General features: G+C 47.5%; 1 protein-coding gene across 2 annotated transcripts in view; it reads left to right on the forward strand.

Moving 5' to 3' along the window:
- The first annotated feature begins 316 nt into the window (after positions 1-316).
- Positions 317-12809, forward strand: part of BRINP3 (BMP/retinoic acid inducible neural specific 3) — a 262633-nt gene continuing 250140 nt past the window's right edge. Inside the window, exon 1 of one of the 2 annotated variants that reach the window (XM_083745341.1) lies at positions 317-1443. The gene's annotated coding sequence lies outside the window, so the exon portion shown is untranslated. Of the gene's footprint in view, positions 1444-3514; positions 4234-12809 lie in introns of those variants that run through there. The other variant, XM_083745342.1, reaches the window with a different exon arrangement.

Below are 12809 nucleotides of genomic sequence, written 5' to 3' on the forward strand. Positions count from 1 at the left end.
TGCGTGCAATGGGGATGCAAGAAATCAAAGGAGAGATGCCCCCCTCCCTTCTTCGACATTAGAAAGCCAGGCGGGGTTGAGAGAGGGAGACTAGCGCCGAGACAAGCATAGACTCTTCGCTGCGAAAGAGAAAGCGAGCGATCCCTCTGGTCAGTTTCATGCAAGTTGCTCAAATTCGCGCGTAGCAAAAATGCACGCGCGCACGCATCCTGGATTTCTGAGCCGAGACATCACGTGCGTGTGGAGAGACTGGCTGGAGGGGGAGAAGCTGATCTCCCCGCCCTCTGGTTTGCAAGATCACCGAGCCAGAGGGAGGCGATACCAGCTTCTCCAGTCCCACAGAGACAAACCCAGGGTCATCCTCTGAACCATCTTCTGGTTCGAGCCTGTGCCATTATAACATCCCCACGGCGAGTCTTGCAAATTGGGTTATACGCGTTGGCTCAGAGAACTACTGCCTCCCTTCCCCAGCCGTCTCTTTAGCATCCCTCCTCCAGCTCCTTGCAAAATTAAAACAAACCCGGAAAGATCGGGCAGCTGGCTGGTTTCCTCAGTGCCTTTCCCGGTTGGTTTCACGGGAGTTTCCCTCCCGGCGTGTTGCGATTGTTAGGGCAAAATTATTGAGAGAAGTAGCCTTGCACGGTTACTATATATAACCGAAGGGAAGGGAAGGGATTTGCACTGAGTCTCTGGAAAGAGTTTCTTTAGCAACCTGGGAAGAAGGTGGCGGGGCTGATGTGGCAAGCCCTTCAAAAGCGAGGGAGAGAGAGAGTCTTTTCTTCCTGCCCACCCGATCTCCCCCCTCCTCTTCCTCCTCCCGAATCGCATTAGATCCTCCCCTCCAGCTCCCTAAATCAGCTCCGCCGCTATATCTATCAGGATGAGACCAGCCTCCTCCTGTAGTTCTCTCTGCGCCTCGCTTCTTCTCCAGCACCACCTGGCTCACTCGGTCTTGGGTTGCTGTGGTTTTTACGCACAGAGCCAGCCTCTCTTCGTCTCCGTTTCTTTGGATGAATATAATCTCGTCCACCTACTTTTTGCCTTAAAGGATCAGCTTTAAAATCTCCGCTTCTCTGACTCTGAGCGCCTGCCCGCCTGCCTCCCCATAACTCTTCCTTTGCATTCGTCCGGTCTCCCTTTATTTTTTGTTTTCACATCCATTCATTGTTTCCTGGGCTGTGTGGCACGCACACACGCGTCCGTCCGGCACACCGCTTGCCCGGTAGTTCGTTGTTACTTGGCTCTCCCTCTCTCTCAGCGCCGCTAAGGAAGCTCTGGCGGATGCCACCGTCCCGCTGTGGACACCCCCACGCCACGCCGCCCATCGCTGTCCATCACCGCCGTTCTGAAGCGCATCCAAACCTCTGGAACTACCATGGGATGCGCGCTCGCCTCGTGGAACCGCTTGCTGCCCAGACACCTCGCCTCCTGAAATTCCACCCGGTGAGTGCCTCGCCTTTTACGCACGCCAGATTTAAGGAAGCCTCCATCAATTCCTCCCCACAATGTTTAGCGATCGCCAGTTTGATGAGCTATTGTCTCTGTGACTTTTTAAATTTATTTTATTATTGGTGGGGTGGGGAGAGAGGGGAAGCTTAAACAAATCTGTCGCTCTGCTGCTTTTAACCCCTGTTGATGCTATGGATATTCCGTTCCTCTATTAACCCCTTCCCTCACGCAGACACAGCAGAGAGAAAACGACGAGTTAGGGGGTGCACTGTGTGTTGGGGGGGTGCATTTCTAGGCGAGGCAAATTGCACCCCACATGTTACATTTCTGAAAGAAAACGGATGGGGAGCGGGTGTTCTCTTGGCTTTCTCTGGTGCCGCAGATGACAGGCACACACACCAGATCCTTGCTTGTAAGCTCCGGGTTCTGATCGCGCCTAGACGCGCTCACTTGAGACACATGGGACTCTCACATCTCCCCCAAAGGCACCCCTAGCTCGGTGTGTCATTCGCACTATTGGTTTCGTGGCATGCCAAACACCTGGGTTTCTAGGGGCTAACTTGTCGGGGGCTTGCGGTGGAAGATCCAGAGAGGGGTGGCATTGTTGCCCTTGGTGAGCATCCTATTCGGAGGGTTGATGGGAGAGAAGAAGAAGATCTCACCCATATCTCACAGCTTTCGCGTTGGGGTGTCTCTCTGGCGCCACTTGGTCTTTGTGGGAAACTCTGTCCTCTTCCAGATTTTCTGGGAGGGGTCTTAAAGAAGTATTTGGGGGAGAGGGCTGGGCTCAACCAGTCCCTCAGTCCAAGAAAGGGGGAAGATTCCCCACCGGATTCGACTAGGAGGTGGGCTTCCTTAAGGGACCTTTCAAGGTGGTGCTTTTGGAATTGAGAAATCGTGAGTCGCATTTGGGTTCCGAATCCGCCCCCCCCCCCGGCCCCCGTTGCTGCATTTCACCCTGGGCATGCAAGGCAGATGCTGTTTCACTAAGCTAGGGCTCCAAAACGCTGAAGAAGTCCGATTGTCTGGTCGGGGATCTCCCTTCCGGAGCTCACATCTTCCTGCAAGTCTCTCTCTCTATCTTGCTTACCTCTTCTGCGTTATTATTTGTGTAGAGTTTATTTGCAAAAAAATATACTGCGCGAGGAACTGCAGGGGCCGGAGAAGACAGATGAGCGTAACTTTTCCTGTTGTCTGCCTGCCTGTCTGTCTCTCTCACACACTTCATTGCATTAATATGCGCTGGGCTATATACAATATATGCAGACCAGTGTCGGGTAAATTTTGGGGCTAGGGCAGCCGACACAGGCCAAGGATGCTTTACACACATTACCTGGCAGCAGACTTGGGTTTGTCATTTGGGGTCCATCCAGCAGGGAGCAGCTGCAGACAACTCTCACTCCCCGAAAAGCGTGTTTGCCAGACGTCTGTCTGCAAACACGTGTTGGTTGCATTCCCATTTTGGAATTTTTAAAGTGCACATTGTAAGTCCAATCTGCCAGGTGGGCCCTTAGGCAAGCTTTCGGCCCCTCATCTGTCTACTGCTGGCCCATATTGCGGGGTTCTTGCTGTTGCTGTTTTTGTGAATAATTGTCAGGGGTCCTTTACCTTTACCTTTTCTTTAGTGCTGTATATAAAAAAGCATGAAGACTCTCGAAAGCAGTCTATAAATACATTATCATTCCTGCCAGTTCTGTACTCGCAAGCGACCATTAGGGAGAGCAAAGGGGGCACGTGTCCCTCCCAGTGAGTGTGCCCCCCTCCCCGTTCTGCGGCAGGCTGTGCTGGTCGTTAAGATGCACTCTCACGATCACTACAGGTGGACGCGCTTGCTCATTAGTCTAACCCTCAGAACAACTACTTGTCATCGGAACACCTAACGCTTGGAGTAGCTGATCTCGAGCAGAGACTTGTGTGGAACCATTGGACCTTGCAGATCCCATCACCTCTGGCCATTAGCCACACTGGCTTGAGGGGTGGGGTGGCGTGGGGAGGTTGAGTTCAATACATCCTCAGGGCCGCAGGTTAGCCTCACCTGTGTCCTGGAATTTAGGAGTTCCTCGTCGGAATTCCAGAACCACCTTTGATGATCAGATCTTTGGGATAAAACGAAAGCCATTGCCCTCATCATGCCCTCCTTCCTGTCAGTCTCCTACGACACTTCTCTGACCCACGACTGGGGACAGAATATTGGATCAGACAGACCAAAGCTAATCTTCTTTAGGACAGCGATGCGCGTGGATGAATTATTCCACTTTAATCCATCTGTGGAGTGAAGGGACCTAAGGACACTTTAAGAGGGGAGCTTATAAAGCGTGGACGTTCCCCCCTCTGATCTCGAAGAGAAGATCCGGTTGACATAAGTTGCTCCGGTTTAATTAAACCGGAGTAAAGCCCCCCTCCCTTCCGCCCACCCCCTTCCGCGTGTCCTTCCCAGCTGTTCTGCCACCAGCTGGAGCGAGAGAAGACAAGTCACCTTGCTCAGGCGGGCGGTGCGTGGTTTTTGCAGCAGAGTCTCCAGCCTCACCAGGAGAAGAAGATCCCTCTCTTTTTTTTTCTCTGCCTCCTTGCCAAGCTGGCCTTCCCCTTCCACCCTCTTCCGACAGAACTTGTGCAATTAGCCCGATCCCCAAGCAGAGCTAGTCCATTGCACTTCCGCGGAGCTGCAGCCGAGCTCGCAGCAGCTGCAGCCGAGCTAGCTCAACTCATGGGGATCCGGAAACTTTGAGCATCGTCAGATAGATGCGCTTCAGAGGACGCCAGACGCGGGCGAGCCAGCTATAGGTAAGGGATTCCGCGTCGTCTGACTCTCCTAACAGGCTACCCGAAGGTGAACTGTACCACTGGGTTTGGAGTCATCGTGGGGAAGGGGGGGTGCAATTTGGTGCAAGGAGGGTGAAGGAGAGAGAAGGTGGGTGCCGAGGTGCTCCCAGTGTCAGTGAAAAGAACTTGGTGACAGTGACGAGAGATGGCAACAGGGGGTCGAGTTTGGGTGTAAAACGGCGGGGGTGGGCAGCGGAGGCTGCCAGGCTTTGCAGGGGAGGCGAGGCGAGCAAACATCCTTCTGCGCATCGCTTGCAAATAAATCAATGCAATTAATGGTGTCTTAATGGGCATTTGCAGGCAGCGAGCGAGCAAGCGGCATGCTTCACGGGCGAAAATCTCCATCAGCCTTAATGTGTTGTTTCTTGTTCAATACTATTTACCGGGGGTGGGGAGGCACCGCTAGGAATGCCATACCAATCAGGAAAGATGTGGGGAACGGGGGGGGGGGGAGAGAGAGAGAGATAAAATCCTCATTCAGCAGCCTGTGACATTTTTTGCTTGTGTGATTTGATTTTTAAAGAGGTGGCACAGCTCAATAATAATGTGGGGTTGGAGGAATAATTCTCCCTTAAGGGGCATGATCTCCAGAACGCAAAACGGATATAGTCTCTCTTCTCTCTCTCCCCCCCCCCCACCTCTTTTTTTTAATGGAGCAAGATTATGATGATCACCTCTGTTCCAGTCCTAGCTTTGATGACTCTCTTCGGTGCAAGTTTTCAGTATGGGCTCGACAGGGAGACTAGGCAGGGGTGCACAGATCAGTATGCAAAGTACAAGAGGGTGCACGTTTCTTGTGTGGCTTTCCTCCTGCTTGCACTGCCAGCCTTCATTAAAATGCAGCTCAGAATATGGTGACTTTTCCCTTTCATCGCAAGGTATGGCAGCCGTGGTTCTGTTCATTTCCTAGTTTCGGGGAATTGCAGAGTGCACGAGGAACTGACTACGGCCAAATCGAAAGGCCAGGATGGATTGAGTAGGAATGTGAGAAGATTTGGATGTGGGTGGTTTTGCGCATGGTGTCCCATGCCCACCTACACATACGTGAATCCTGACACCTCTTTAGAACGAAGTGAGATGCATCTATAGCACGTTGTCTATTGTTGGTCCTGTAATGCTTTGCCAGGCATCAAGGACATCTGCACCAAATCATCAGCCATATGGTAGGACACTGGAGGCTGACCACTTCACCATGTGGTTTCATGCACACTGGCATGCAATGAGGACTGTAGCTTAGGGGTAGAACCTCTGCTTTCCATTCAAAAGGTCCCAGGTTCCATGCATATAAGAGCTGGGTAACCCTGAAGTTGTCAGTCAGTGAAGAAAATCCTGAGTTGGGTGGACCAATGGTTTAATTCGGTGAAATGTTGCTTTGGTGGTCCTTTCTCAATTGTCACATACAGCGGGTGGCGCTGTGAGTTAAACCACAGAGCCTAGGGCTTGCCGATCAGAAGGTCGGTGGTTCGAACCCCCATGATGGAGTGAGCTCCCGTTGCTCGGTCCCTACTCCTGCCAACCTAGCAGTTCGAAAGCACGTCAAAGTGCAAGTAGATAAATAGGTACCGCTCTGGCAGGAAGCTAAACAGTATTTCCGTGTGCTGCTCTGGTTCGCCAGAAGCGGCTTAGTCATGCTGGCCACATTACCCGGAAGCTGTACGCCAGCTCCCTCGGCCAATAAAGCGAGATGAGCGCCGCAACCCCAGAGTCGTCTGTGACTGGACCTAATGGTCAGGAGTCCCTTTACTTTTACCTTATCCTCTGCATTCATGCTGTAAAAGAAGCTACACAGGAAAGGAATACACATGCAGAGGAACAAGGAGTTCAGTAAATCCCTTCCCTGAAGTTCCAACACCATTAATTTGGTATCCGCCTCACCCAGTTTCCCTTGGGGGCTGCTCACATGGTGCCATCGGCATATGAATGCATGAACTGTAAGCACTGAATCTGAGGTGATATGAAATCTCTTACGTGTAATAGCTCTCTGCTGGTCTGTTCATGCCTAGGAAGAACCCAAATTGGAAAATATGTAGAGGTTGAACCATGTCCCCAAAATGCTCCCCTGTTCTACCCCATGAAAGGAGATTCTGACTTAACATCAGGGAAAACTTTTTGACAGTAGGAGCTGTTTGACGGTGGAACGGTCTACCATGGGAGCTTGTGATCCTTCCTTGGATGGCCATCTGTTATGGATTCTTTAGTTGAGATTCCTGCATTGGAATTATGAGGCGTAAGCATAAACCAAACTTACTTTCCTTCCTTCCTTCCTTCCTTCCTTCCTTCCTTCCTTCCTTCACCAACATCTCAACACAAATTGGAATAATAACACGGGACTGTTGAGAGAGTATAATTGAAAGACCACAGCTTTGAAATGTCAAAGAATAGGGTCAAGAATAGGGAGCACACAGCGTCCCCAAATGTTCTTTAAATAGACACTGCAAGTCTCTCTTTCTGGTAGTGTGTGTGTGTGTGTGTGTGTGTGTGTGTGTGTGTGTGTTGTGTGTGAAGTCTGGAGCATTGTTTCTTCCCACCACGACAGGTATTAGGAAATTCTCACTGAGGCGTGTCTCACTTTTGCAGCCAGATGGTAGCAGACTCCAGAAATCTCAGATGGTTTGAGTCCACTGCTGACTCCAGCACTAAGCTTCTGCTCCCATCAGGGGGACACTGAATGGGCTGTGCTGGTGTTTTGTCACTTTTCCTACTTGAGAATCGCACTGCCCAAGTCAAGTTTTCTAATTTATGCAGAGAAGCCCAAGGGCTTGCTTATCTTCATATACTTTCCTGCCAAGGTGCTTTCTGTGGCTAGGAGTCCTTTATGCAAGTTTGTTAAAGGAAGAGGTTTCCCGAAGGCTAATTTGGTAGGAGACATTTCTCATCTTGTGTTTGCTTCAAGGGCAAGAGGGATGGGAAACTGGGTGGAATATGGACAAAATGGAGAAGGTAGAGCAGAAGGTGCACCAGAAGAAGAGACACTGACCATGTTTTTTGTAGGCTTGTTTTGCAACAGTCACAGACCGATGGGCTTTTAAATAGGTGAGATGAGCAGCCTAGGCAATAGCCTTTTGCTGCCTTTCCTGTGCAAATGCCATTAAGTGTTAAATTGCATCCTTTGGTGAGTGACTCCATCACAGAGCTATCTCAAGACATTTCTTTTTATTTTCAGTTGACTGCACCATAGAATGAAACTCCCTTCATTGGGTGACCATTTTGCAATATAATCAAATAGGCTCTTTCAATTATGAGGCTTAAGCATTAAGCAGAACTTTCTTTCTTTCTTTCTTTCTTTCTTTCTTTCTTTCTTTCTTTCTTTCTTTCTTTCTTTCTTTCTTTCTCTACATATGAGAGAGACAAGATGAGCCTTTAGGAATGTGTGTGTGTGTGTGTGTGTGTGTGTGTGTGTGTGTGTGTGTAAAAGCAAAACAAACAAAAAATGAGCTAAAGACCTCAGCAAGTGAATATAGACACTGATACCATTTAGCACAGGGTGGAAACCCAACTGAACCTACTAAGACTTATTTTTTAGTACATATGCATAGGAATGACTTCCAGTCTGGAGGAGAAAGTGATTGTGTTGGATTTCTATAAAATGCCATGCAGCCCAGTTCTGTGTATGTTTACCCAGACAAGAGCTCCACTGGAGGGTGTGTGGGATTTGCTCTGCTGTAGCTAGAATCACAAGCCAAGTCATGCTAGAGTTATGGAAGCAAAACCCATTGTGGCTTATTTGGGCGAGGGAGGGTTAAATATGGGGGACTTCAGAATGTTTAGTTGGCTGTGTAAAGTTCATAAGAGGCAGACTACGGGCGACATAATTTCAGATTTCATTTGGGGCGGGGATTTAAATGAGAGGTGGAGTCAGGAAGGTCCACTGCCTCACTTTTTGATACATTAAATTCTTTCTCAACTAAAACTTGAAGGCCTTCTCATTTTTATTTTCTTTCTGTATGTCATAGTAACAATTGCAGTATTCTCAGTGCAAAACAGACATCTTAAATTTCTCTTCGCTTCTCTAAAATTATCTTTTAGCATGCATACCTAATACCTAGCACCACCTGATTCAGTCACTCGGTAAGTAAAAATGATGCTCTCTGAGGATAATCAGATGTGGTCTGAACCCTGCCCTTTGTATATGGTGGGCTTTGCAAACTACACCCCTAAGCATCTTTCAGAGGGTACAGTCCATGTCTGACCCTCCCAAGCTTTCTGAGAGCTGAAAGACACAAATTGAGAATTCTCTTCATTATTGATGTGGATACTGTGGTCACTGCTTTGTTCTATGTTTCTGTCTTAATGGCACAGATTGGCGGGGCTTCAGTTGCACCTCAGCTCAACGTAAGGAGAATTGGGTTTCCTCAAGTAGAATCCCTGTTGGGTTGCCAGCCGTGGGTAGGAAGGGACTTGTTTGTTTTTTAACCTCTCAACCATTGCAGATGTCTTCTATTGTTCCCACCTGCATTCCTGCTTCTTTTCCTACTTGGTGTGTGTATGGAAGTGTGTGGGTGCAGAATGTTCCTTGGTTGTGTAGCATTTCACATGATGCTTCCAGTTGAGGCTTTAGGGCTAGCAATGTTTTTTCCTCCATCACTGACATTATTGCCTTCAAACAGCAGCACATCAAGAAAAATTGTCTTCAGCTCTCAGGGCCCCAATGGGACATGACTCGGGTGAGGCAGGCTGGTATTTATTATCTCTTTGTTGCAGCTGGAGGGTTGGGGGCAGGGCAGGATTTAGGTTTGATGAGGCCCTAAGCTACTGAAGGTAATGGGGCCCTTTATATGTCCAGCTGTCCTTTGTCAGCATCAAATTGTTGCTGTTTTTTGTGTTGCTATACAGTGGTACCTCGGGTTAAGTACCGGTACTTAATTCGTTCTGGAGGTCTGTTCTTAACCTGAAACTGTTCTTAACCTGAAGCACCACTTTAGCTAATGGGGCCTCCTGCTGCTGCGCAATTTCTGTTCTCATCCTGAGGTAAATTTCTTAAGCTGAGGTACTACTTCCGGGTTAGCGGAGTCTGTAACCTGAAGCGTATGTAACCTGAAGCATATATAACTCGAGGTACCACTGTATGGTAATTTATGGACCTATTAGGTATCTAAAGCCATTTGCACATGCAGAATGCAGGCACCCTATATATAGAAATGAGCAAAGCAGTGATATTTTAGGGTGCAAGCTAGCGGGGGGGGGGGGCATTACTTACATCATAGGAGCCTACACAACATAAAACTCAGTAGCTGTATGTAGGTTTTATTTTATTTGTTTTTATCTTATATTTTGGAAATGTGCATCCAGTCTTTTTTCCCTTTAATTTTTTTGGGGGCCCCCAAGAGAGTGGAGCCCTAAGCTATAACTTGTTTAGATTATACATAAATCCGGCACTGGGTGGGGGATGGGGAGAAAGGCAAGCCTATTGTTCCCTCAGTCTATTGTTCTCTCAGACTTAGAATGGGATTCTTTCCAGGTGATAGCTTCCTCTCTTAGTCAGCATGTTTTCCTTGCATCCCAGTAACTTCCTTTTTAGATAGATAGATAGATAGATTCTTTATTGTCATTACACAAGTGCAACATTGCACAAGTGCAACGAAATTGGATGCCATCCCTTAAAAACAACAAAAGCAACACAACAACAACAACCAAACAAACCACATTCCAGCCACACCCACACCCACACCCATCAAACTCCCAGGTCACACTATCGAGTTACTGCATTTAAGAAGGCCACAGCTCTTGGATAGAAACTATTTTTCAGTAACTATTTAGTTACTATTTTTTTTATTTTAGTATTTAGTATTTTAGTAAACCCAAAAGGAAAGTGAAGGACCATTGCTTAGAGGTGGAGCAAATGCTTTCTGCATGCAGAAGGTCCTTGGTTCAATCTGGGAGAGACCTCTGGAAAGTAGCTGCTGGTGAATTTCGACAATACTTCTACAATATTCAATATGCAATATTCTACGCACCAAAGACCTATTATGCTCTTTGAGTATTAAAGGTAAAGGTAAAGGTACCCCTGCCCGTAGGGGCCAGTCTTGCCAGACTCTGGGGTTGTGCGCCCATCTCACTCAAGAGGCCAGGGGCCAGCGCTGTCCGAAGACACTTCCGGGTCACGTGGCCAGTGTGACATCGCTGCTCTGGCGAGCCAGAGCTGCACACGGAAACGCCGTTTACCTTCCCGCTAGAAAGCGGTCCCTATTTATCTACTTGCACCCGAGGGTGCTTTCGAACTGCTAGGTTGGCAGGCGCTGGGACTGAGCAACGGGAGCGCACCCCGCCGCGGGGCTTCGGACCGCCGACCTTTCGATCGGCAAGCCCTAGGCGCTGAGGCATTTACCCACAGCGCCACCCGCGTCCCTCTTTGAGTATTAAGGGCACTCATTTGCAAAAGATACCCCCCCCCCTGCTTATATTTGCAAGCAACCCAGATGGCTTGGTTGTTGATTTTTGTGGCTTGGTTTATGATGCACGCCTAGTAAAGGTAAAGGGACCCCTGACCATTAGGTCCAGTCGTGGCCAACTCTGGGGTTGCGGCGCTCATCTCGCTTTACTGGCCGAGGGAGCTGGCTTGGTTTCTGGGTCATGTGGCCAGTATGACTAAGCCGCTTCTGGTGAACCAGAGCAGCACACGGAAACGCCGTTTACCTTCCCGCCGGCACGGTACCTATTTATCTACTTGCACTTTGATGTGCTTTTGAACTGCTAGGTTGGCAGGAGCAGGGACCGAGCAACGGGAGCTCAACCAGTTGCGGGGATTTGAACCGCCAACCTTCTGATCGGCAAGCCCCAGGCTCTGTGGTTTAACCCACAGCACCACCCGTGTCCCTATGATGCACACCTAGTTTGGAATAATTCCCACTGAGCTCATTGAGACTTTCTTCTGAGTAAACATGAATGGGATATAGCTGTATATCGCATGCGATGATCTGCTGTGTATACAAGATTCTCAGCTGCTCACTGCTTGGGGTGCATTGCACTCTAGATTATGTGGACGGATCTATGGCAAGTGTATTTGAGCAAGTCTGTTGAGACCTGATGTAGGCTGTTTTTGATGACTTCTAGTAAGCCCCACCCCACCCCCCCAGCCATTTAGTTCTGTGGTCCCTCTGCAATAAGTGAGCCTTTGGACATCCAGAGAAAACAGAGCAGTTCACAAGTTTTGAGAGGAGATGTCCTGATATATTGTTTGGAAGAATCTCCTGTGATTTAGTAGAATTTCTTGCACCCATTCTTCACAGTGTGACAAATGGGTGCTCTTCTAAAATAAGCCATAATGGACTGAACAATAAAACTGAAATAGGAATCTTGTGGGCAGAGTACACTCTGGTATGATTTCCAGAGAATAATCTGAGTTCAGGAAAGGTATCAGATGCACCACGTCCAGCACATTCTTAATATGGGAGAAAAATGGTCCCTGGAGCATAATATGCCAGGAAAATGCCTTGCCTTGAGAATACAATATGTGTAAATTGCACCAATATACATTTAGTGAAGGGACAGTCATCTTATGCTCAGTTGCTAGCTGAGTTGCGTAGCTATTATAATTTCATAGACCAAGTAGGAAACCTGAACAATTTTATCTGAGAATCTTAATGTAGCTTGGGGAAAAAAGAGATTCTAATTTCCTGTAGTCTTTTATTACCACTCCAGCATATGCTTAGTAAAACAGTGTTTCGTGCTCCGGGTGTTCACTGATGAAATGCCAGAGCTCCAAGTAAAGAAATCTAAAATTGGAGACGCACAAACAAGCATATGAGGACAGTGAAGCTCTCTCGCTGCAGAAGGCAGAGTTGGTTCAACAAAAAAGCAAACCTAGGCACATGTGAGTCGAAAAGTCGCCAATTTCTGCCCTGCTCTCCATTGAGCCCTGATGTGAACAAGCATCCCTTCAAGTTAATTTTTATTAGACTGACTTTTCCCACCACTGAATTCAGGGTAGACTTAATTATTTAGGAAGCTGTTTCCATTTGGATCAGTCTTCAATCAGATGATTATATTCAGTTGATCCGACTAGTCACTAGAAGCATCCAGTAACATCCTTTTGAAGGAAGTGTTTGTGTGTGTGTAAACGAAGCATTAATTTTGTCAGCTCTAGACGGAAAATTAGGGTGGGGGGGACTAAAAATCTCTCTATTTTATCTGTTCTGCATTTGTCTACCTCTTATTATTTCTTATATACCACCCTTTACCACAATAGCCAAATAACAGTGGTTTACAGCAAAATAAAATACAACAAAATATAATAACACAATCAGTTAAAACCATTTCACATAAATAATATTCTTATACCACCCTTTTCCACAATAGCTAAATAACAGTGGTTTACAGCAAAATAAAATACAACAAAATATTATAACACAATCAGTTAAAACCATTTCACATAAAATACCTAAGTAACTAATATAAAAGGGGAATCATACTTAAAACTGACTTTACCAATTATTTCTGCCACCTCAACATTCTTTATCTTTTTTCCTTTCCTCTTTTTGAAGTAGGGTAATGAAACCTCTGGGAAACTGGGGAAATTTTTTGTGGCATGCAAAATTACA

Source organism: Podarcis gaigeae (assembly GCF_964106915.1).
Source record: "Podarcis gaigeae genome assembly, chromosome: 6".
Lineage (NCBI taxonomy): Eukaryota > Metazoa > Chordata > Lepidosauria > Squamata > Lacertidae > Podarcis > Podarcis gaigeae.